The sequence below is a fragment of the Salmo salar genome, chromosome 23 (genome assembly GCF_965601325.2).
Source record: "Salmo salar chromosome 23, fSalSal1, whole genome shotgun sequence".
NCBI classification, from domain to species: Eukaryota; Metazoa; Chordata; class Actinopteri; order Salmoniformes; family Salmonidae; genus Salmo; species Salmo salar.
The window spans coordinates 13,562,799-13,585,203 of record NC_138313.1 but is presented as its reverse complement, the minus strand read 5'-3'; the positions used below and the strand labels follow the sequence as shown (position 1 = coordinate 13,585,203).

The 22,405-nt window shown below is 44.6% G+C and overlaps 21 non-coding genes across 21 annotated transcripts; all 21 read right to left on the bottom strand.

The window, feature by feature from the left end:
- Positions 1-5: 5 nt before the first annotated feature.
- trnag-gcc (transfer RNA glycine (anticodon GCC)) lies at positions 6-76 on the bottom strand. Its single transcript has one exon. It is a non-coding gene; the product is annotated as a tRNA-Gly (tRNA).
- Positions 77-819: 743 nt separating this feature from the next.
- On the bottom strand, positions 820-890 carry trnag-gcc (transfer RNA glycine (anticodon GCC)). The gene has a single exon. It is a non-coding gene; the product is annotated as a tRNA-Gly (tRNA).
- A 1,557-nt stretch (positions 891-2,447) lies between these two features.
- trnag-gcc (transfer RNA glycine (anticodon GCC)) lies at positions 2,448-2,518 on the bottom strand. Its single transcript has one exon. It is a non-coding gene; the product is annotated as a tRNA-Gly (tRNA).
- Positions 2,519-3,261: 743 nt separating this feature from the next.
- trnag-gcc (transfer RNA glycine (anticodon GCC)) lies at positions 3,262-3,332 on the bottom strand. The gene has a single exon. It is a non-coding gene; the product is annotated as a tRNA-Gly (tRNA).
- A 743-nt stretch (positions 3,333-4,075) lies between these two features.
- trnag-gcc (transfer RNA glycine (anticodon GCC)) lies at positions 4,076-4,146 on the bottom strand. The gene has a single exon. It is a non-coding gene; the product is annotated as a tRNA-Gly (tRNA).
- Positions 4,147-4,889: 743 nt separating this feature from the next.
- trnag-gcc (transfer RNA glycine (anticodon GCC)) lies at positions 4,890-4,960 on the bottom strand. Its single transcript has one exon. It is a non-coding gene; the product is annotated as a tRNA-Gly (tRNA).
- A 1,557-nt stretch (positions 4,961-6,517) lies between these two features.
- trnag-gcc (transfer RNA glycine (anticodon GCC)) lies at positions 6,518-6,588 on the bottom strand. The gene has a single exon. It is a non-coding gene; the product is annotated as a tRNA-Gly (tRNA).
- Positions 6,589-7,331: 743 nt separating this feature from the next.
- On the bottom strand, positions 7,332-7,402 carry trnag-gcc (transfer RNA glycine (anticodon GCC)). The gene has a single exon. It is a non-coding gene; the product is annotated as a tRNA-Gly (tRNA).
- A 743-nt stretch (positions 7,403-8,145) lies between these two features.
- Positions 8,146-8,216, bottom strand: trnag-gcc (transfer RNA glycine (anticodon GCC)). Its single transcript has one exon. It is a non-coding gene; the product is annotated as a tRNA-Gly (tRNA).
- Positions 8,217-8,959: 743 nt separating this feature from the next.
- On the bottom strand, positions 8,960-9,030 carry trnag-gcc (transfer RNA glycine (anticodon GCC)). The gene has a single exon. It is a non-coding gene; the product is annotated as a tRNA-Gly (tRNA).
- A 743-nt stretch (positions 9,031-9,773) lies between these two features.
- On the bottom strand, positions 9,774-9,844 carry trnag-gcc (transfer RNA glycine (anticodon GCC)). The gene has a single exon. It is a non-coding gene; the product is annotated as a tRNA-Gly (tRNA).
- A 743-nt stretch (positions 9,845-10,587) lies between these two features.
- On the bottom strand, positions 10,588-10,658 carry trnag-gcc (transfer RNA glycine (anticodon GCC)). Its single transcript has one exon. It is a non-coding gene; the product is annotated as a tRNA-Gly (tRNA).
- Positions 10,659-11,401: 743 nt separating this feature from the next.
- Positions 11,402-11,472, bottom strand: trnag-gcc (transfer RNA glycine (anticodon GCC)). The gene has a single exon. It is a non-coding gene; the product is annotated as a tRNA-Gly (tRNA).
- A 742-nt stretch (positions 11,473-12,214) lies between these two features.
- Positions 12,215-12,285, bottom strand: trnag-gcc (transfer RNA glycine (anticodon GCC)). Its single transcript has one exon. It is a non-coding gene; the product is annotated as a tRNA-Gly (tRNA).
- Positions 12,286-13,841: 1,556 nt separating this feature from the next.
- trnag-gcc (transfer RNA glycine (anticodon GCC)) lies at positions 13,842-13,912 on the bottom strand. Its single transcript has one exon. It is a non-coding gene; the product is annotated as a tRNA-Gly (tRNA).
- Positions 13,913-14,655: 743 nt separating this feature from the next.
- Positions 14,656-14,726, bottom strand: trnag-gcc (transfer RNA glycine (anticodon GCC)). Its single transcript has one exon. It is a non-coding gene; the product is annotated as a tRNA-Gly (tRNA).
- A 743-nt stretch (positions 14,727-15,469) lies between these two features.
- Positions 15,470-15,540, bottom strand: trnag-gcc (transfer RNA glycine (anticodon GCC)). Its single transcript has one exon. It is a non-coding gene; the product is annotated as a tRNA-Gly (tRNA).
- Positions 15,541-17,097: 1,557 nt separating this feature from the next.
- trnag-gcc (transfer RNA glycine (anticodon GCC)) lies at positions 17,098-17,168 on the bottom strand. The gene has a single exon. It is a non-coding gene; the product is annotated as a tRNA-Gly (tRNA).
- Positions 17,169-19,539: 2,371 nt separating this feature from the next.
- trnag-gcc (transfer RNA glycine (anticodon GCC)) lies at positions 19,540-19,610 on the bottom strand. The gene has a single exon. It is a non-coding gene; the product is annotated as a tRNA-Gly (tRNA).
- A 743-nt stretch (positions 19,611-20,353) lies between these two features.
- Positions 20,354-20,424, bottom strand: trnag-gcc (transfer RNA glycine (anticodon GCC)). The gene has a single exon. It is a non-coding gene; the product is annotated as a tRNA-Gly (tRNA).
- A 1,557-nt stretch (positions 20,425-21,981) lies between these two features.
- On the bottom strand, positions 21,982-22,052 carry trnag-gcc (transfer RNA glycine (anticodon GCC)). Its single transcript has one exon. It is a non-coding gene; the product is annotated as a tRNA-Gly (tRNA).
- Between the last annotated feature and the right edge of the window lie 353 nt (positions 22,053-22,405).

Here is a 22,405-nt window from a genome sequence, read left to right as displayed (position 1 = left end):
GTTCCTGCATTGGCCGGGAATCGAACCCGGGCCTCCCGCGTGGCAGGCGAGAATTCTACCACTGAACAACCAATGCCTTGCAATGCTGAAAAAAAACCCACGGCTAGATATCGTATCAAAAATCTTTAATTCTAAGCATATTTCCCGCTTTGTGGGCTCAGTGACATTGTACACCCTAATAAAATCTGTCTTTCCCTCCCCGTCGGGGAATTGAACCCCGGTCTCCGGCGTGACAGGCGGGGATACTCACCACTATACTAACGAGGAGCAGGTGGGTTGGTTCTTTGAAAAAATGTGGAGCATTGGATACTATCCCTAAATTTGGAGAGTTGGGTGTTAACCCTTCCAACAAAAACATCTGTAGAGACTGAATGGTTAGAGCTAGAGACTACTATGACACATCTATGGAAAGCTGAGACCCTCACGGACACGTACATGTAGTCGATTTTGCTCTATACCGCTCACAAGCCACATAATAGTAGTTAGAAGGAGAGGTGTGTGTGGAAAATCCCAGGACATAGTCACAAAGGCCAAACTCAACACAGTTGTCACTGACTTGTTGGATATTGGTTTCCCATTTAACAACTAAAGCCTTGCACAAAGTAAATCACCTCACACACTGGAAATCTACAATGGATTCACAAAAGACTACTGAGAATGCATAAATGTCCAAACGGTAAGTGAACCCAAACTCAGACTTTTCAAGAGTCAGTTGAGAATTCTACCATGACCAGAGATTGCTGTCGACCTGGCAATCTCAAAAGAGATTTCTTCCTCACGGGATTGCATACTTGTCAAAATGACTTGTTCAAAAGTTCCTGCATTGGCCGGGAATCGAACCCGGGCCTCCCGCGTGGCAGGCGAGAATTCTACCACTGAACAACCAATGCCTTGCAATGCTGAAAAAAACCCCACGGCTAGATATCGTATCAAAAATCTTTAATTCTAAGCATATTTCCCGCTTTGTGGGCTCAGTGACATTGTACACCCTAATAAAATCAGTCTTTCCCTCCCCGTCGGGGAATTGAACCCCGGTCTCCCGCGTGACAGGCGGGGATACTCACCACTATACTAACGAGGAGCAGGTGGGTTGGTTCTTTGAAAAAATGTGGAACATTGGATACTATCCCTAAATTTGGAGAGTTGGGTGTTAACCCTTCCAACAAAAACATCTGTAGAGACTGAATGGTTAGAGCTAGAGACTACTATGACACATCTATGGAAAGCTGAGACCCTCATGGACACGTACATGTAGTCGATTTTGCTCTATACCGCTCACAAGCCACATAATAGTAGTTAGAAGGAGAGGTGTGTGTGGAAAATCCCAGGACATAGTCACAAAGGCCAAACTCAACACAGTTGTCACTGACTTGTTGGATATTCGCTTCCCATTTAACAACTAAAGCCTTGCACAAAGTAAATCACCTCACACACTGGAAATCTACAATGGATTCACAAAAGACTACTGAGAATGCATAAATGTCCAAACGGTAAGTGAACCCAAACTCAGACTTTTCAAGAGTCAGTTGAGAATTCTACCATGACCAGAGATTGCTGTCGACCTGGCAATCTCAAAAGAGATTTCTTCCTCACGGGATTGCATACTTGTCAAAATGACTTGTTCAAAAGTTCCTGCATTGGCCAGGAATCGAACCCGGGCCTCCCGCGTGGCAGGCGAGAATTCTACCACTGAACAACCAATGCCTTGCAATGCTGAAAAAAACCCCACGGCTAGATATCGTATCAAAAATCTTTAATTCTAAGCATATTTCCCGCTTTGTGGGCTCAGTGACATTGTACACCCTAATAAAATCAGTCTTTCCCTCCCCGTCGGGGAATTGAACCCCGGTCTCCCGCGTGACAGGCGGGGATACTCACCACTATACTAACGAGGAGCAGGTGGGTTGGTTCTTTGAAAAAATGTGGAGCATTGGATACTATCCCTAAATTTGGAGAGTTGGGTGTTAACCCTTCCAACAAAAACATCTGTAGAGACTGAATGGTTAGAGCTAGAGACTACTATGACACATCTATGGAAAGCTGAGACCCTCATGGACACGTACATGTAGTCGATTTTGCTCTATACCGCTCACAAGCCACATAATAGTAGTTAGAAGGAGAGGTGTGTGTGGAAAATCCCAGGACATAGTCACAAAGGCCAAACTCAACACAGTTGTCACTGACTTGTTGGATATTCGCTTCCCATTTAACAACTAAAGCCTTGCACAAAGTAAATCACCTCACACACTGGAAATCTACAATGGATTCACAAAAGTCTACTGAGAATGCATAAATGTCCAAACGGTAAGTGAACCCAAACTCAGACTTTTCAAGAGTCAGTTGAGAATTCTACCATGACCAGAGATTGCTGTCGACCTGGGAATCTCAAAAGAGATTTCTTCCTCACGGGATTGCATACTTGTCAAAATGACTTGTTCAAAAGTTCCTGCATTGGCCGGGAATCGAACCCGGGCCTCCCGCGTGGCAGGCGAGAATTCTACCACTGAACAACCAATGCCTTGCAATGCTGAAAAAAACCCCACGGCTAGATATCGTATCAAAAATCTTTAATTCTAAGCATATTTCCCGCTTTGTGGGCTCAGTGACATTGTACACCCTAATAAAATCAGTCTTTCCCTCCCCGTCGGGGAATTGAACCCCGGTCTCCCGCGTGACAGGCGGGGATACTCACCACTATACTAACAAGGAGCAGGTGGGTTGGTTCTTTGAAAAAATGTGGAGCATTGGATACTATCCCTAAATTTGGAGAGTTGGGTGTTAACCCTTCCAACAAAAACATCTGTAGAGACTGAATGGTTAGAGCTAGAGACTACTATGACACATCTATGGAAAGCTGAGACCCTCACGGACACGTACATGTAGTCGGTTTTGCTCTATACCGCTCACAAGCCACATAATAGTAGTTAGAAGGAGAGGTGTGTGTGGAAAATCCCAGGACATAGTCACAAAGGCCAAACTCAACACAGTTGTCACTGACTTGTTGGATATTCGCTTCCCATTTAACAACTAAAGCCTTGCACAAAGTAAATCACCTCACACACTGGAAATCTACAATGGATTCACAAAAGTCTACTGAGAATGCATAAATGTCCAAACGGTAAGTGAGCCCAAACTCAGACTTTTCAAGAGTCAGTTGAGAATTCTACCATGACCAGAGATTGCTGTCGACCTGGCAATCTCAAAAGAGATTTCTTCCTCACGGGGTTGCATACTTGTCAAAATGACTTGTTCAAAAGTTCCTGCATTGGCCGGGAATCGAACCCGGGCCTCCCGCGTGGCAGGCGAGAATTCTACCACTGAACAACCAATGCCTTGCAATGCTGAAATAAACCCCACGGCTAGATATCGTATCAAAAATCTTTAATTCTAAGCATATTTCCCGCTTTGTGGGCTCAGTGACATTGTACACCCTAATAAAATCAGTCTTTCCCTCCCCGTCGGGGAATTGAACCCCGGTCTCCCGCGTGACAGGCGGGGATACTCACCACTATACTAACGAGGAGCAGGTGGGTTGGTTCTTTGAAAAAATGTGGAGCATTGGATACTATCCCTAAATTTGGAGAGTTGGGTGTTAACCCTTCCAACAAAAACATCTGTAGAGACTGAATGGTTAGAGCTAGAGACTACTATGACACATCTATGGAAAGCTGAGACCCTCACGGACACGTACATGTAGTCGATTTTGCTCTATACCGCTCACAAGCCACATAATAGTAGTTAGAAGGAGAGGTGTGTGTGGAAAATCCCAGGACATAGTCACAAAGGCCAAACTCAACACAGTTGTCACTGACTTGTTGGATATTGGTTTCCCATTTAACAACTAAAGCCTTGCACAAAGTAAATCACCTCACACACTGGAAATCTACAATGGATTCACAAAAGACTACTGAGAATGCATAAATGTCCAAACGGTAAGTGAACCCAAACTCAGACTTTTCAAGAGTCAGTTGAGAATTCTACCATGACCAGAGATTGCTGTCGACCTGGCAATCTCAAAAGAGATTTCTTCCTCACGGGATTGCATACTTGTCAAAATGACTTGTTCAAAAGTTCCTGCATTGGCCGGGAATCGAACCCGGGCCTCCCGCGTGGCAGGCGAGAATTCTACCACTGAACAACCAATGCCTTGCAATGCTGAAAAAAACCCCACGGCTAGATATCGTATCAAAAATCTTTAATTCTAAGCATATTTCCCGCTTTGTGGGCTCAGTGACATTGTACACCCTAATAAAATCAGTCTTTCCCTCCCCGTCGGGGAATTGAACCCCGGTCTCCCGCGTGACAGGCGGGGATACTCACCACTATACTAACGAGGAGCAGGTGGGTTGGTTCTTTGAAAAAATGTGGAACATTGGATACTATCCCTAAATTTGGAGAGTTGGGTGTTAACCCTTCCAACAAAAACATCTGTAGAGACTGAATGGTTAGAGCTAGAGACTACTATGACACATCTATGGAAAGCTGAGACCCTCATGGACACGTACATGTAGTCGATTTTGCTCTATACCGCTCACAAGCCACATAATAGTAGTTAGAAGGAGAGGTGTGTGTGGAAAATCCCAGGACATAGTCACAAAGGCCAAACTCAACACAGTTGTCACTGACTTGTTGGATATTGGTTTCCCATTTAACAACTAAAGCCTTGCACAAAGTAAATCACCTCACACACTGGAAATCTACAATGGATTCACAAAAGACTACTGAGAATGCATAAATGTCCAAACGGTAAGTGAACCCAAACTCAGACTTTTCAAGAGTCAGTTGAGAATTCTACCATGACCAGAGATTGCTGTCGACCTGGCAATCTCAAAAGAGATTTCTTCCTCACGGGATTGCATACTTGTCAAAATGACTTGTTCAAAAGTTCCTGCATTGGCCGGGAATCGAACCCGGGCCTCCCGCGTGGCAGGCGAGAATTCTACCACTGAACAACCAATGCCTTGCAATGCTGAAAAAAACCCCACGGCTAGATATCGTATCAAAAATCTTTAATTCTAAGCATATTTCCCGCTTTGTGGGCTCAGTGACATTGTACACCCTAATAAAATCAGTCTTTCCCTCCCCGTCGGGGAATTGAACCCCGGTCTCCCGCGTGACAGGCGGGGATACTCACCACTATACTAACGAGGAGCAGGTGGGTTGGTTCTTTGAAAAAATGTGGAACATTGGATACTATCCCTAAATTTGGAGAGTTGGGTGTTAACCCTTCCAACAAAAACATCTGTAGAGACTGAATGGTTAGAGCTAGAGACTACTATGACACATCTATGGAAAGCTGAGACCCTCATGGACACGTACATGTAGTCGATTTTGCTCTATACCGCTCACAAGCCACATAATAGTAGTTAGAAGGAGAGGTGTGTGTGGAAAATCCCAGGACATAGTCACAAAGGCCAAACTCAACACAGTTGTCACTGACTTGTTGGATATTCGCTTCCCATTTAACAACTAAAGCCTTGCACAAAGTAAATCACCTCACACACTGGAAATCTACAATGGATTCACAAAAGACTACTGAGAATGCATAAATGTCCAAACGGTAAGTGAACCCAAACTCAGACTTTTCAAGAGTCAGTTGAGAATTCTACCATGACCAGAGATTGCTGTCGACCTGGCAATCTCAAAAGAGATTTCTTCCTCACGGGATTGCATACTTGTCAAAATGACTTGTTCAAAAGTTCCTGCATTGGCCAGGAATCGAACCCGGGCCTCCCGCGTGGCAGGCGAGAATTCTACCACTGAACAACCAATGCCTTGCAATGCTGAAAAAAACCCCACGGCTAGATATCGTATCAAAAATCTTTAATTCTAAGCATATTTCCCGCTTTGTGGGCTCAGTGACATTGTACACCCTAATAAAATCAGTCTTTCCCTCCCCGTCGGGGAATTGAACCCCGGTCTCCCGCGTGACAGGCGGGGATACTCACCACTATACTAACGAGGAGCAGGTGGGTTGGTTCTTTGAAAAAATGTGGAGCATTGGATACTATCCCTAAATTTGGAGAGTTGGGTGTTAACCCTTCCAACAAAAACATCTGTAGAGACTGAATGGTTAGAGCTAGAGACTACTATGACACATCTATGGAAAGCTGAGACCCTCATGGACACGTACATGTAGTCGATTTTGCTCTATACCGCTCACAAGCCACATAATAGTAGTTAGAAGGAGAGGTGTGTGTGGAAAATCCCAGGACATAGTCACAAAGGCCAAACTCAACACAGTTGTCACTGACTTGTTGGATATTCGCTTCCCATTTAACAACTAAAGCCTTGCACAAAGTAAATCACCTCACACACTGGAAATCTACAATGGATTCACAAAAGTCTACTGAGAATGCATAAATGTCCAAACGGTAAGTGAACCCAAACTCAGACTTTTCAAGAGTCAGTTGAGAATTCTACCATGACCAGAGATTGCTGTCGACCTGGGAATCTCAAAAGAGATTTCTTCCTCACGGGATTGCATACTTGTCAAAATGACTTGTTCAAAAGTTCCTGCATTGGCCGGGAATCGAACCCGGGCCTCCCGCGTGGCAGGCGAGAATTCTACCACTGAACAACCAATGCCTTGCAATGCTGAAAAAAACCCCACGGCTAGATATCGTATCAAAAATCTTTAATTCTAAGCATATTTCCCGCTTTGTGGGCTCAGTGACATTGTACACCCTAATAAAATCAGTCTTTCCCTCCCCGTCGGGGAATTGAACCCCGGTCTCCCGCGTGACAGGCGGGGATACTCACCACTATACTAACAAGGAGCAGGTGGGTTGGTTCTTTGAAAAAATGTGGAGCATTGGATACTATCCCTAAATTTGGAGAGTTGGGTGTTAACCCTTCCAACAAAAACATCTGTAGAGACTGAATGGTTAGAGCTAGAGACTACTATGACACATCTATGGAAAGCTGAGACCCTCACGGACACGTACATGTAGTCGGTTTTGCTCTATACCGCTCACAAGCCACATAATAGTAGTTAGAAGGAGAGGTGTGTGTGGAAAATCCCAGGACATAGTCACAAAGGCCAAACTCAACACAGTTGTCACTGACTTGTTGGATATTCGCTTCCCATTTAACAACTAAAGCCTTGCACAAAGTAAATCACCTCACACACTGGAAATCTACAATGGATTCACAAAAGTCTACTGAGAATGCATAAATGTCCAAACGGTAAGTGAGCCCAAACTCAGACTTTTCAAGAGTCAGTTGAGAATTCTACCATGACCAGAGATTGCTGTCGACCTGGCAATCTCAAAAGAGATTTCTTCCTCACGGGGTTGCATACTTGTCAAAATGACTTGTTCAAAAGTTCCTGCATTGGCCGGGAATCGAACCCGGGCCTCCCGCGTGGCAGGCGAGAATTCTACCACTGAACAACCAATGCCTTGCAATGCTGAAATAAACCCCACGGCTAGATATCGTATCAAAAATCTTTAATTCTAAGCATATTTCCCGCTTTGTGGGCTCAGTGACATTGTACACCCTAATAAAATCAGTCTTTCCCTCCCCGTCGGGGAATTGAACCCCGGTCTCCCGCGTGACAGGCGGGGATACTCACCACTATACTAACGAGGAGCAGGTGGGTTGGTTCTTTGAAAAAATGTGGAGCATTGGATACTATCCCTAAATTTGGAGAGTTGGGTGTTAACCCTTCCAACAAAAACATCTGTAGAGACTGAATGGTTAGAGCTAGAGACTACTATGACACATCTATGGAAAGCTGAGACCCTCACGGACACGTACATGTAGTCGATTTTGCTCTATACCGCTCACAAGCCACATAATAGTAGTTAGAAGGAGAGGTGTGTGTGGAAAATCCCAGGACATAGTCACAAAGGCCAAACTCAACACAGTTGTCACTGACTTGTTGGATATTCGCTTCCCATTTAACAACTAAAGCCTTGCACAAAGTAAATCACCTCACACACTGGAAATCTACAATGGATTCACAAAAGTCTACTGAGAATGCATAAATGTCCAAACGGTAAGTGAACCCAAACTCAGACTTTTCAAGAGTCAGTTGAGAATTCTACCATGACCAGAGATTGCTGTCGACCTGGCAATCTCAAAAGAGATTTCTTCCTCACGGGATTGCATACTTGTCAAAATGACTTGTTCAAAAGTTCCTGCATTGGCCGGGAATCGAACCCGGGCCTCCCGCGTGGCAGGCGAGAATTCTACCACTGAACAACCAATGCCTTGCAATGCTGAAAAAAACCCCACGGCTAGATATCGTATCAAAAATCTTTAATTCTAAGCATATTTCCCGCTTTGTGGGCTCAGTGACATTGTACACCCTAATAAAATCAGTCTTTCCCTCCCCGTCGGGGAATTGAACCCCGGTCTCCCGCGTGACAGGCGGGGATACTCACCACTATACTAACGAGGAGCAGGTGGGTTGGTTCTTTGAAAAAATGTGGAGCATTGGATACTATCCCTAAATTTGGAGAGTTGGGTGTTAACCCTTCCAACAAAAACATCTGTAGAGACTGAATGGTTAGAGCTAGAGACTACTATGACACATCTATGGAAAGCTGAGACCCTCATGGACACGTACATGTAGTCGATTTTGCTCTATACCGCTCACAAGCCACATAATAGTAGTTAGAAGGAGAGGTGTGTGTGGAAAATCCCAGGACATAGTCACAAAGGCCAAACTCAACACAGTTGTCACTGACTTGTTGGATATTCGCTTCCCATTTAACAACTAAAGCCTTGCACAAAGTAAATCACCTCACACACTGGAAATCTACAATGGATTCACAAAAGTCTACTGAGAATGCATAAATGTCCAAACGGTAAGTGAACCCAAACTCAGACTTTTCAAGAGTCAGTTGAGAATTCTACCATGACCAGAGATTGCTGTCGACCTGGGAATCTCAAAAGAGATTTCTTCCTCACGGGATTGCATACTTGTCAAAATGACTTGTTCAAAAGTTCCTGCATTGGCCGGGAATCGAACCCGGGCCTCCCGCGTGGCAGGCGAGAATTCTACCACTGAACAACCAATGCCTTGCAATGCTGAAAAAAACCCCACGGCTAGATATCGTATCAAAAATCTTTAATTCTAAGCATATTTCCCGCTTTGTGGGCTCAGTGAGATTGTACACCCTAATAAAATCAGTCTTTCCCTCCCCGTCGGGGAATTGAACCCCGGTCTCCCGCGTGACAGGCGGGGATACTCACCACTATACTAACAAGGAGCAGGTGGGTTGGTTCTTTGAAAAAATGTGGAGCATTGGATACTATCCCTAAATTTGGAGAGTTGGGTGTTAACCCTTCCAACAAAAACATCTGTAGAGACTGAATGGTTAGAGCTAGAGACTACTATGACACATCTATGGAAAGCTGAGACCCTCACGGACACGTACATGTAGTCGGTTTTGCTCTATACCGCTCACAAGCCACATAATAGTAGTTAGAAGGAGAGGTGTGTGTGGAAAATCCCAGGACATAGTCACAAAGGCCAAACTCAACACAGTTGTCACTGACTTGTTGGATATTCGCTTCCCATTTAACAACTAAAGCCTTGCACAAAGTAAATCACCTCACACACTGGAAATCTACAATGGATTCACAAAAGTCTACTGAGAATGCATAAATGTCCAAACGGTAAGTGAGCCCAAACTCAGACTTTTCAAGAGTCAGTTGAGAATTCTACCATGACCAGAGATTGCTGTCGACCTGGCAATCTCAAAAGAGATTTCTTCCTCACGGGGTTGCATACTTGTCAAAATGACTTGTTCAAAAGTTCCTGCATTGGCCGGGAATCGAACCCGGGCCTCCCGCGTGGCAGGCGAGAATTCTACCACTGAACAACCAATGCCTTGCAATGCTGAAATAAACCCCACGGCTAGATATCGTATCAAAAATCTTTAATTCTAAGCATATTTCCCGCTTTGTGGGCTCAGTGACATTGTACACCCTAATAAAATCAGTCTTTCCCTCCCCGTCGGGGAATTGAACCCCGGTCTCCCGCGTGACAGGCGGGGATACTCACCACTATACTAACGAGGAGCAGGTGGGTTGGTTCTTTGAAAAAATGTGGAGCATTGGATACTATCCCTAAATTTGGAGAGTTGGGTGTTAACCCTTCCAACAAAAACATCTGTAGAGACTGAATGGTTAGAGCTAGAGACTACTATGACACATCTATGGAAAGCTGAGACCCTCACGGACACGTACATGTAGTCGATTTTGCTCTATACCGCTCACAAGCCACATAATAGTAGTTAGAAGGAGAGGTGTGTGTGGAAAATCCCAGGACATAGTCACAAAGGCCAAACTCAACACAGTTGTCACTGACTTGTTGGATATTCGCTTCCCATTTAACAACTAAAGCCTTGCACAAAGTAAATCACCTCACACACTGGAAATCTACAATGGATTCACAAAAGTCTACTGAGAATGCATAAATGTCCAAACGGTAAGTGAACCCAAACTCAGACTTTTCAAGAGTCAGTTGAGAATTCTACCATGACCAGAGATTGCTGTCGACCTGGCAATCTCAAAAGAGATTTCTTCCTCACGGGATTGCATACTTGTCAAAATGACTTGTTCAAAAGTTCCTGCATTGGCCGGGAATCGAACCCGGGCCTCCCGCGTGGCAGGCGAGAATTCTACCACTGAACAACCAATGCCTTGCAATGCTGAAAAAAACCCCACGGCTAGATATCGTATCAAAAATCTTTAATTCTAAGCATATTTCCCGCTTTGTGGGCTCAGTGACATTGTACACCCTAATAAAATCAGTCTTTCCCTCCCCGTCGGGGAATTGAACCCCGGTCTCCCGCGTGACAGGCGGGGATACTCACCACTATACTAACGAGGAGCAGGTGGGTTGGTTCTTTGAAAAAATGTGGAGCATTGGATACTATCCCTAAATTTGGAGAGTTGGGTGTTAACCCTTCCAACAAAAACATCTGTAGAGACTGAATGGTTAGAGCTAGAGACTACTATGACACATCTATGGAAAGCTGAGACCCTCACGGACACGTACATGTAGTCGGTTTTGCTCTATACCGCTCACAAGCCACATAATAGTAGTTAGAAGGAGAGGTGTGTGTGGAAAATCCCAGGACATAGTCACAAAGGCCAAACTCAACACAGTTGTCACTGACTTGTTGGATATTCGCTTCCCATTTAACAACTAAAGCCTTGCACAAAGTAAATCACCTCACACACTGGAAATCTACAATGGATTCACAAAAGTCTACTGAGAATGCATAAATGTCCAAACGGTAAGTGAGCCCAAACTCAGACTTTTCAAGAGTCAGTTGAGAATTCTACCATGACCAGAGATTGCTGTCGACCTGGCAATCTCAAAAGAGATTTCTTCCTCACGGGGTTGCATACTTGTCAAAATGACTTGTTCAAAAGTTCCTGCATTGGCCGGGAATCGAACCCGGGCCTCCCGCGTGGCAGGCGAGAATTCTACCACTGAACAACCAATGCCTTGCAATGCTGAAATAAACCCCACGGCTAGATATCGTATCAAAAATCTTTAATTCTAAGCATATTTCCCGCTTTGTGGGCTCAGTGACATTGTACACCCTAATAAAATCAGTCTTTCCCTCCCGTCGGGGAATTGAACCCCGGTCTCCCGCGTGACAGGCGGGGATACTCACCACTATACTAACAAGGAGCAGGTGGGTTGGTTCTTTGAAAAAATGTGGAGCATTGGATACTATCCCTAAATTTGGAGAGTTGGGTGTTAACCCTTCCAACAAAAACATCTGTAGAGACTGAATGGTTAGAGCTAGAGACTACTATGACACATCTATGGAAAGCTGAGACCCTCACGGACACGTACATGTAGTCGGTTTTGCTCTATACCGCTCACAAGCCACATAATAGTAGTTAGAAGGAGAGGTGTGTGTGGAAAATCCCAGGACATAGTCACAAAGGCCAAACTCAACACAGTTGTCACTGACTTGTTGGATATTCGCTTCCCATTTAACAACTAAAGCCTTGCACAAAGTAAATCACCTCACACACTGGAAATCTACAATGGATTCACAAAAGTCTACTGAGAATGCATAAATGTCCAAACGGTAAGTGAGCCCAAACTCAGACTTTTCAAGAGTCAGTTGAGAATTCTACCATGACCAGAGATTGCTGTCGACCTGGCAATCTCAAAAGAGATTTCTTCCTCACGGGGTTGCATACTTGTCAAAATGACTTGTTCAAAAGTTCCTGCATTGGCCGGGAATCGAACCCGGGCCTCCCGCGTGGCAGGCGAGAATTCTACCACTGAACAACCAATGCCTTGCAATGCTGAAATAAACCCCACGGCTAGATATCGTATCAAAAATCTTTAATTCTAAGCATATTTCCCGCTTTGTGGGCTCAGTGACATTGTACACCCTAATAAAATCAGTCTTTCCCTCCCGTCGGGGAATTGAACCCCGGTCTCCCGCGTGACAGGCGGGGATACTCACCACTATACTAACAAGGAGCAGGTGGGTTGGTTCTTTGAAAAAATGTGGAGCATTGGATACTATCCCTAAATTTGGAGAGTTGGGTGTTAACCCTTCCAACAAAAACATCTGTAGAGACTGAATGGTTAGAGCTAGAGACTACTATGACACATCTATGGAAAGCTGAGACCCTCATGGACACGTACATGTAGTCGATTTTGCTCTATACCGCTCACAAGCCACATAATAGTAGTTAGAAGGAGAGGTGTGTGTGGAAAATCCCAGGACATAGTCACAAAGGCCAAACTCAACACAGTTGTCACTGACTTGTTGGATATTCGCTTCCCATTTAACAACTAAAGCCTTGCACAAAGTAAATCACCTAACACACTGGAAATCTACAATGGATTCACAAAAGTCTACTGAGAATGCATAAATGTCCAAACGGTAAGTGAACCCAAACTCAGACTTTTCAAGAGTCAGTTGAGAATTCTACCATGACCAGAGATTGCTGTCGACCTGGCAATCTCAAAAGAGATTTCTTCCTCACGGGGTTGCATATTTGTCAAAATGACTTGTTCAAAAGTTCCTGCATTGGCCGGGAATCGAAACCGGGCCTCCCGCGTGGCAGGCGAGAATTCTACCACTGAACAACCAATGCCTTGCAATGCTGAAAAAAACCCCACGGCTAGATATCGTATCAAAAATCTTTAATTCTAAGCATATTTCCCGCTTTGTGGGCTCAGTGACATTGTACACCCTAATAAAATCAGTCTTTCCCTCCCCGTCGGGGAATTGAACCCCGGTCTCCCGCGTGACAGGCGGGGATACTCACCACTATACTAACGAGGAGCAGGTGGGTTGGTTCTTTGAAAAAATGTGGAGCATTGGATACTATCCCTAAATTTGGAGAGTTGGGTGTTAACCCTTCCAACAAAAACATCTGTAGAGACTGAATGGTTAGAGCTAGAGACTACTATGACACATCTATGGAAAGCTGAGACCCTCATGGACACGTACATGTAGTCGATTTTGCTCTATACCGCTCACAAGCCACATAATAGTAGTTAGAAGGAGAGGTGTGTGTGGAAAATCCCAGGACATAGTCACAAAGGCCAAACTCAACACAGTTGTCACTGACTTGTTGGATATTCGCTTCCCATTTAACAACTAAAGCCTTGCACAAAGTAAATCACCTCACACACTGGAAATCTACAATGGATTCACAAAAGTCTACTGAGAATGCATAAATGTCCAAACGGTAAGTGAACCCAAACTCAGACTTTTCAAGAGTCAGTTGAGAATTCTACCATGACCAGAGATTGCTGTCGACCTGGCAATCTCAAAAGAGATTTCTTCCTCACGGGGTTGCATATTTGTCAAAATGACTTGTTCAAAAGTTCCTGCATTGGCCGGGAATCGAACCCGGGCCTCCCGCGTGGCAGGCGAGAATTCTACCACTGAACAACCAATGCCTTGCAATGCTGAAAAAAACCCCACGGCTAGATATCGTATCAAAAATCTTTAATTCTAAGCATATTTCCCGCTTTGTGGGCTCAGTGACATTGTACACCCTAATAAAATCAGTCTTTCCCTCCCCGTCGGGGAATTGAACCCCGGTCTCCCGCGTGACAGGCGGGGATACTCACCACTATACTAACGAGGAGCAGGTGGGTTGGTTCTTTGAAAAAATGTGGAGCATTGGATACTATCCCTAAATTTGGAGAGTTGGGTGTTAACCCTTCCAACAAAAACATCTGTAGAGACTGAATGGTTAGAGCTAGAGACTACTATGACACATCTATGGAAAGCTGAGACCCTCATGGACACGTACATGTAGTCGATTTTGCTCTATACCGCTCACAAGCCACATAATAGTAGTTAGAAGGAGAGGTGTGTGTGGAAAATCCCAGGACATAGTCACAAAGGCCAAACTCAACACAGTTGTCACTGACTTGTTGGATATTCGCTTCCCATTTAACAACTAAAGCCTTGCACAAAGTAAATCACCTCACACACTGGAAATCTACAATGGATTCACAAAAGTCTACTGAGAATGCATAAATGTCCAAACGGTAAGTGAACCCAAACTCAGACTTTTCAAGAGTCAGTTGAGAATTCTACCATGACCAGAGATTGCTGTCGACCTGGCAATCTCAAAAGAGATTTCTTCCTCACGGGGTTGCATATTTGTCAAAATGACTTGTTCAAAAGTTCCTGCATTGGCCGGGAATCGAACCCGGGCCTCCCGCGTGGCAGGCGAGAATTCTACCACTGAACAACCAATGCCTTGCAATGCTGAAAAAACCCCCACGGCTAGATATCGTATCAAAAATCTTTAATTCTAAGCATATTTCCCGCTTTGTGGGCTCAGTGACATTGTACACCCTAATAAAATCAGTCTTTCCCTCCCCGTCGGGGAATTGAACCCCGGTCTCCCGCGTGACAGGCGGGGATACTCACCACTATACTAACGAGGAGCAGGTGGGTTGGTTCTTTGAAAAAATGTGGAGCATTGGATACTATCCCTAAATTTGGAGAGTTGGGTGTTAACCCTTCCAACAAAAACATCTGTAGAGACTGAATGGTTAGAGCTAGAGACTACTATGACACATCTATGGAAAGCTGAGACCCTCATGGACACGTACATGTAGTCGATTTTGCTCTATACCGCTCACAAGCCACATAATAGTAGTTAGAAGGAGAGGTGTGTGTGGAAAATCCCAGGACATAGTCACAAAGGCCAAACTCAACACAGTTGTCACTGACTTGTTGGATATTCGCTTCCCATTTAACAACTAAAGCCTTGCACAAAGTAAATCACCTCACACACTGGAAATCTACAATGGATTCACAAAAGTCTACTGAGAATGCATAAATGTCCAAACGGTAAGTGAACCCAAACTCAGACTTTTCAAGAGTCAGTTGAGAATTCTACCATGACCAGAGATTGCTGTCGACCTGGCAATCTCAAAAGAGATTTCTTCCTCACGGGGTTGCATATTTGTCAAAATGACTTGTTCAAAAGTTCCTGCATTGGCCGGGAATCGAACCCGGGCCTCCCGCGTGGCAGGCGAGAATTCTACCACTGAACAACCAATGCCTTGCAATGCTGAAAAAACCCCCACGGCTAGATATCGTATCAAAAATCTTTAATTCTAAGCATATTTCCCGCTTTGTGGGCTCAGTGACATTGTACACCCTAATAAAATCAGTCTTTCCCTCCCCGTCGGGGAATTGAACCCCGGTCTCCCGCGTGACAGGCGGGGATACTCACCACTATACTAACGAGGAGCAGGTGGGTTGGTTCTTTGAAAAAATGTGGAGCATTGGATACTATCCCTAAATTTGGAGAGTTGGGTGTTAACCCTTCCAACAAAAACATCTGTAGAGACTGAATGGTTAGAGCTAGAGACTACTATGACACATCTATGGAAAGCTGAGACCCTCACGGACACGTACATGTAGTCGATTTTGCTCTATACCGCTCACAAGCCACATAATAGTAGTTAGAAGGAGAGGTGTGTGTGGAAAATCCCAGGACATAGTCACAAAGGCCAAACTCAACACAGTTGTCACTGACTTGTTGGATATTCGCTTCCCATTTAACAACTAAAGCCTTGCACAAAGTAAATCACCTAACACACTGGAAATCTACAATGGATTCACAAAAGTCTACTGAGAATGCATAAATGTCCAAACGGTAAGTGAACCCAAACTCAGACTTTTCAAGAGTCAGTTGAGAATTCTACCATGACCAGAGATTGCTGTCGACCTGGCAATCTCAAAAGAGATTTCTTCCTCACGGGGTTGCATATTTGTCAAAATGACTTGTTCAAAAGTTCCTGCATTGGCCGGGAATCGAAACCGGGCCTCCCGCGTGGCAGGCGAGAATTCTACCACTGAACAACCAATGCCTTGCAATGCTGAAAAAAACCCCACGGCTAGATATCGTATCAAAAATCTTTAATTCTAAGCATATTTCCCGCTTTGTGGGCTCAGTGACATTGTACACCCTAATAAAATCAGTCTTTCCCTCCCCGTCGGGGAATTGAACCCCGGTCTCCCGCGTGACAGGCGGGGATACTCACCACTATACTAACGAGGAGCAGGTGGGTTGGTTCTTTGAAAAAATGTGGAGCATTGGATACTATCCCTAAATTTGGAGAGTTGGGTGTTAACCCTTCCAACAAAAACATCTGTAGAGACTGAATGGTTAGAGCTAGAGACTACTATGACACATCTATGGAAAGCTGAGACCCTCATGGACACGTACATGTAGTCGATTTTGCTCTATACCGCTCACAAGCCACATAATAGTAGTTAGAAGGAGAGGTGTGTGTGGAAAATCCCAGGACATAGTCACAAAGGCCAAACTCAACACAGTTGTCACTGACTTGTTGGATATTCGCTTCCCATTTAACAACTAAAGCCTTGCACAAAGTAAATCACCTCACACACTGGAAATCTACAATGGATTCACAAAAGTCTACTGAGAATGCATAAATGTCCAAACGGTAAGTGAACCCAAACTCAGACTTTTCAAGAGTCAGTTGAGAATTCTACCATGACCAGAGATTGCTGTCGACCTGGCAATCTCAAAAGAGATTTCTTCCTCACGGGGTTGCATATTTGTCAAAATGACTTGTTCAAAAGTTCCTGCATTGGCCGGGAATCGAACCCGGGCCTCCCGCGTGGCAGGCGAGAATTCTACCACTGAACAACCAATGCCTTGCAATGCTGAAAAAACCCCCACGGCTAGATATCGTATCAAAAATCTTTAATTCTAAGCATATTTCCCGCTTTGTGGGCTCAGTGACATTGTACACCCTAATAAAATCAGTCTTTCCCTCCCCGTCGGGGAATTGAACCCCGGTCTCCCGCGTGACAGGCGGGGATACTCACCACTATACTAACGAGGAGCAGGTGGGTTGGTTCTTTGAAAAAATGTGGAGCATTGGATACTATCCCTAAATTTGGAGAGTTGGGTGTTAACCCTTCCAACAAAAACATCTGTAGAGACTGAATGGTTAGAGCTAGAGACTACTATGACACATCTATGGAAAGCTGAGACCCTCACGGACACGTACATGTAGTCGATTTTGCTCTATACCGCTCACAAGCCACATAATAGTAGTTAGAAGGAGAGGTGTGTGTGGAAAATCCCAGGACATAGTCACAAAGGCCAAACTCAACACAGTTGTCACTGACTTGTTGGATATTCGCTTCCCATTTAACAACTAAAGCCTTGCACAAAGTAAATCACCTAACACACTGGAAATCTACAATGGATTCACAAAAGTCTACTGAGAATGCATAAATGTCCAAACGGTAAGTGAACCCAAACTCAGACTTTTCAAGAGTCAGTTGAGAATTCTACCATGACCAGAGATTGCTGTCGACCTGGCAATCTCAAAAGAGATTTCTTCCTCACGGGGTTGCATATTTGTCAAAATGACTTGTTCAAAAGTTCCTGCATTGGCCGGGAATCGAAACCGGGCCTCCCGCGTGGCAGGCGAGAATTCTACCACTGAACAACCAATGCCTTGCAATGCTGAAAAAAACCCCACGGCTAGATATCGTATCAAAAATCTTTAATTCTAAGCATATTTCCCGCTTTGTGGGCTCAGTGACATTGTACACCCTAATAAAATCAGTCTTTCCCTCCCCGTCGGGGAATTGAACCCCGGTCTCCCGCGTGACAGGCGGGGATACTCACCACTATACTAACGAGGAGCAGGTGGGTTGGTTCTTTGAAAAAATGTGGAGCATTGGATACTATCCCTAAATTTGGAGAGTTGGGTGTTAACCCTTCCAACAAAAACATCTGTAGAGACTGAATGGTTAGAGCTAGAGACTACTATGACACATCTATGGAAAGCTGAGACCCTCATGGACACGTACATGTAGTCGATTTTGCTCTATACCGCTCACAAGCCACATAATAGTAGTTAGAAGGAGAGGTGTGTGTGGAAAATCCCAGGACATAGTCACAAAGGCCAAACTCAACACAGTTGTCACTGACTTGTTGGATATTCGCTTCCCATTTAACAACTAAAGCCTTGCACAAAGTAAATCACCTCACACACTGGAAATCTACAATGGATTCACAAAAGTCTACTGAGAATGCATAAATGTCCAAACGGTAAGTGAGCCCAAACTCAGACTTTTCAAGAGTCAGTTGAGAATTCTACCATGACCAGAGATTGCTGTCGACCTGGCAATCTCAAAAGAGATTTCTTCCTCACGGGGTTGCATATTTGTCAAAATGACTTGTTCAAAAGTTCCTGCATTGGCCGGGAATCGAAACCGGGCCTCCCGCGTGGCAGGCGAGAATTCTACCACTGAACAACCAATGCCTTGCAATGCTGAAAAAAACCCCACGGCTAGATATCGTATCAAAAATCTTTAATTCTAAGCATATTTCCCGCTTTGTGGGCTCAGTGACATTGTACACCCTAATAAAATCAGTCTTTCCCTCCCCGTCGGGGAATTGAACCCCGGTCTCCCGCGTGACAGGCGGGGATACTCACCACTATACTAACGAGGAGCAGGTGGGTTGGTTCTTTGAAAAAATGTGGAGCATTGGATACTATCCCTAAATTTGGAGAGTTGGGTGTTAACCCTTCCAACAAAAACATCTGTAGAGACTGAATGGTTAGAGCTAGAGACTACTATGACACATCTATGGAAAGCTGAGACCCTCATGGACACGTACATGTAGTCGATTTTGCTCTATACCGCTCACAAGCCACATAATAGTAGTTAGAAGGAGAGGTGTGTGTGGAAAATCCCAGGACATAGTCACAAAGGCCAAACTCAACACAGTTGTCACTGACTTGTTGGATATTCGCTTCCCATTTAACAACTAAAGCCTTGCACAAAGTAAATCACCTCACACACTGGAAATCTACAATGGATTCACAAAAGTCTACTGAGAATGCATAAATGTCCAAACGGTAAGTGAGCCCAAACTCAGACTTTTCAAGAGTCAGTTGAGAATTCTACCATGACCAGAGATTGCTGTCGACCTGGCAATCTCAAAAGAGATTTCTTCCTCACGGGGTTGCATACTTGTCAAAATGACTTGTTCAAAAGTTCCTGCATTGGCCGGGAATCGAACCCGGGCCTCCCGCGTGGCAGGCGAGAATTCTACCACTGAACAACCAATGCCTTGCAATGCTGAAATAAACCCCACGGCTAGATATCGTATCAAAAATCTTTAATTCTAAGCATATTTCCCGCTTTGTGGGCTCAGTGACATTGTACACCCTAATAAAATCAGTCTTTCCCTCCCCGTCGGGGAATTGAACCCCGGTCTCCCGCGTGACAGGCGGGGATACTCACCACTATACTAACAAGGAGCAGGTGGGTTGGTTCTTTGAAAAAATGTGGAGCATTGGATACTATCCCTAAATTTGGAGAGTTGGGTGTTAACCCTTCCAACAAAAACATCTGTAGAGACTGAATGGTTAGAGCTAGAGACTACTATGACACATCTATGGAAAGCTGAGACCCTCACGGACACGTACATGTAGTCGATGTTGCTCTATACCGCTCACAAGCCACATAATAGTAGTTAGAAGGAGAGGTGTGTGTGGAAAATCCCAGGACATAGTCACAAAGGCCAAACTCAACACAGTTGTCACTGACTTGTTGGATATTCGCTTCCCATTTAACAACTAAAGCCTTGCACAAAGTAAATCACCTCACACACTGGAAATCTACAATGGATTCACAAAAGTCTACTGAGAATGCATAAATGTCCAAACGGTAAGTGAGCCCAAACTCAGACTTTTCAAGAGTCAGTTGAGAATTCTACCATGACCAGAGATTGCTGTCGACCTGGCAATCTCAAAAGAGATTTCTTCCTCACGGGGTTGCATACTTGTCAAAATGACTTGTTCAAAAGTTCCTGCATTGGCCGGGAATCGAACCCGGGCCTCCCGCGTGGCAGGCGAGAATTCTACCACTGAACAACCAATGCCTTGCAATGCTGAAATAAACCCCACGGCTAGATATCGTATCAAAAATCTTTAATTCTAAGCATATTTCCCGCTTTGTGGGCTCAGTGACATTGTACACCCTAATAAAATCAGTCTTTCCCTCCCCGTCGGGGAATTGAACCCCGGTCTCCCGCGTGACAGGCGGGGATACTCACCACTATACTAACGAGGAGCAGGTGGGTTGGTTCTTTGAAAAAATGTGGAGCATTGGATACTATCCCTAAATTTGGAGAGTTGGGTGTTAACCCTTCCAACAAAAACATCTGTAGAGACTGAATGGTTAGAGCTAGAGACTACTATGACACATCTATGGAAAGCTGAGACCCTCATGGACACGTACATGTAGTCGATTTTGCTCTATACCGCTCACAAGCCACATAATAGTAGTTAGAAGGAGAGGTGTGTGTGGAAAATCCCAGGACATAGTCACAAAGGCCAAACTCAACACAGTTGTCACTGACTTGTTGGATATTCGCTTCCCATTTAACAACTAAAGCCTTGCACAAAGTAAATCACCTAACACACTGGAAATCTACAATGGATTCACAAAAGTCTACTGAGAATGCATAAATGTCCAAACGGTAAGTGAACCCAAACTCAGACTTTTCAAGAGTCAGTTGAGAATTCTACCATGACCAGAGATTGCTGTCGACCTGGCAATCTCAAAAGAGATTTCTTCCTCACGGGGTTGCATATTTGTCAAAATGACTTGTTCAAAAGTTCCTGCATTGGCCGGGAATCGAAACCGGGCCTCCCGCGTGGCAGGCGAGAATTCTACCACTGAACAACCAATGCCTTGCAATGCTGAAAAAAACCCCACGGCTAGATATCGTATCAAAAATCTTTAATTCTAAGCATATTTCCCGCTTTGTGGGCTCAGTGACATTGTACACCCTAATAAAATCAGTCTTTCCCTCCCCGTCGGGGAATTGAACCCCGGTCTCCCGCGTGACAGGCGGGGATACTCACCACTATACTAACGAGGAGCAGGTGGGTTGGTTCTTTGAAAAAATGTGGAGCATTGGATACTATCCCTAAATTTGGAGAGTTGGGTGTTAACCCTTCCAACAAAAACATCTGTAGAGACTGAATGGTTAGAGCTAGAGACTACTATGACACATCTATGGAAAGCTGAGACCCTCATGGACACGTACATGTAGTCGATTTTGCTCTATACCGCTCACAAGCCACATAATAGTAGTTAGAAGGAGAGGTGTGTGTGGAAAATCCCAGGACATAGTCACAAAGGCCAAACTCAACACAGTTGTCACTGACTTGTTGGATATTCGCTTCCCATTTAACAACTAAAGCCTTGCACAAAGTAAATCACCTCACACACTGGAAATCTACAATGGATTCACAAAAGTCTACTGAGAATGCATAAATGTCCAAACGGTAAGTGAACCCAAACTCAGACTTTTCAAGAGTCAGTTGAGAATTCTACCATGACCAGAGATTGCTGTCGACCTGGCAATCTCAAAAGAGATTTCTTCCTCACGGGGTTGCATATTTGTCAAAATGACTTGTTCAAAAGTTCCTGCATTGGCCGGGAATCGAACCCGGGCCTCCCGCGTGGCAGGCGAGAATTCTACCACTGAACAACCAATGCCTTGCAATGCTGAAAAAAACCCCACGGCTAGATATTGTATCAAAAATCTTTAATTCTAAGCATATTTCCCGCTTTGTGGGCTCAGTGACATTGTACACCCTAATAAAATCAGTCTTTCCCTCCCCGTCGGGGAATTGAACCCCGGTCTCCCGCGTGACAGGCGGGGATACTCACCACTATACTAACGAGGAGCAGGTGGGTTGGTTCTTTGAAAAAATGTGGAGCATTGGATACTATCCCTAAATTTGGAGAGTTGGGTGTTAACCCTTCCAACAAAAACATCTGTAGAGACTGAATGGTTAGAGCTAGAGACTACTATGACACATCTATGGAAAGCTGAGACCCTCACGGAC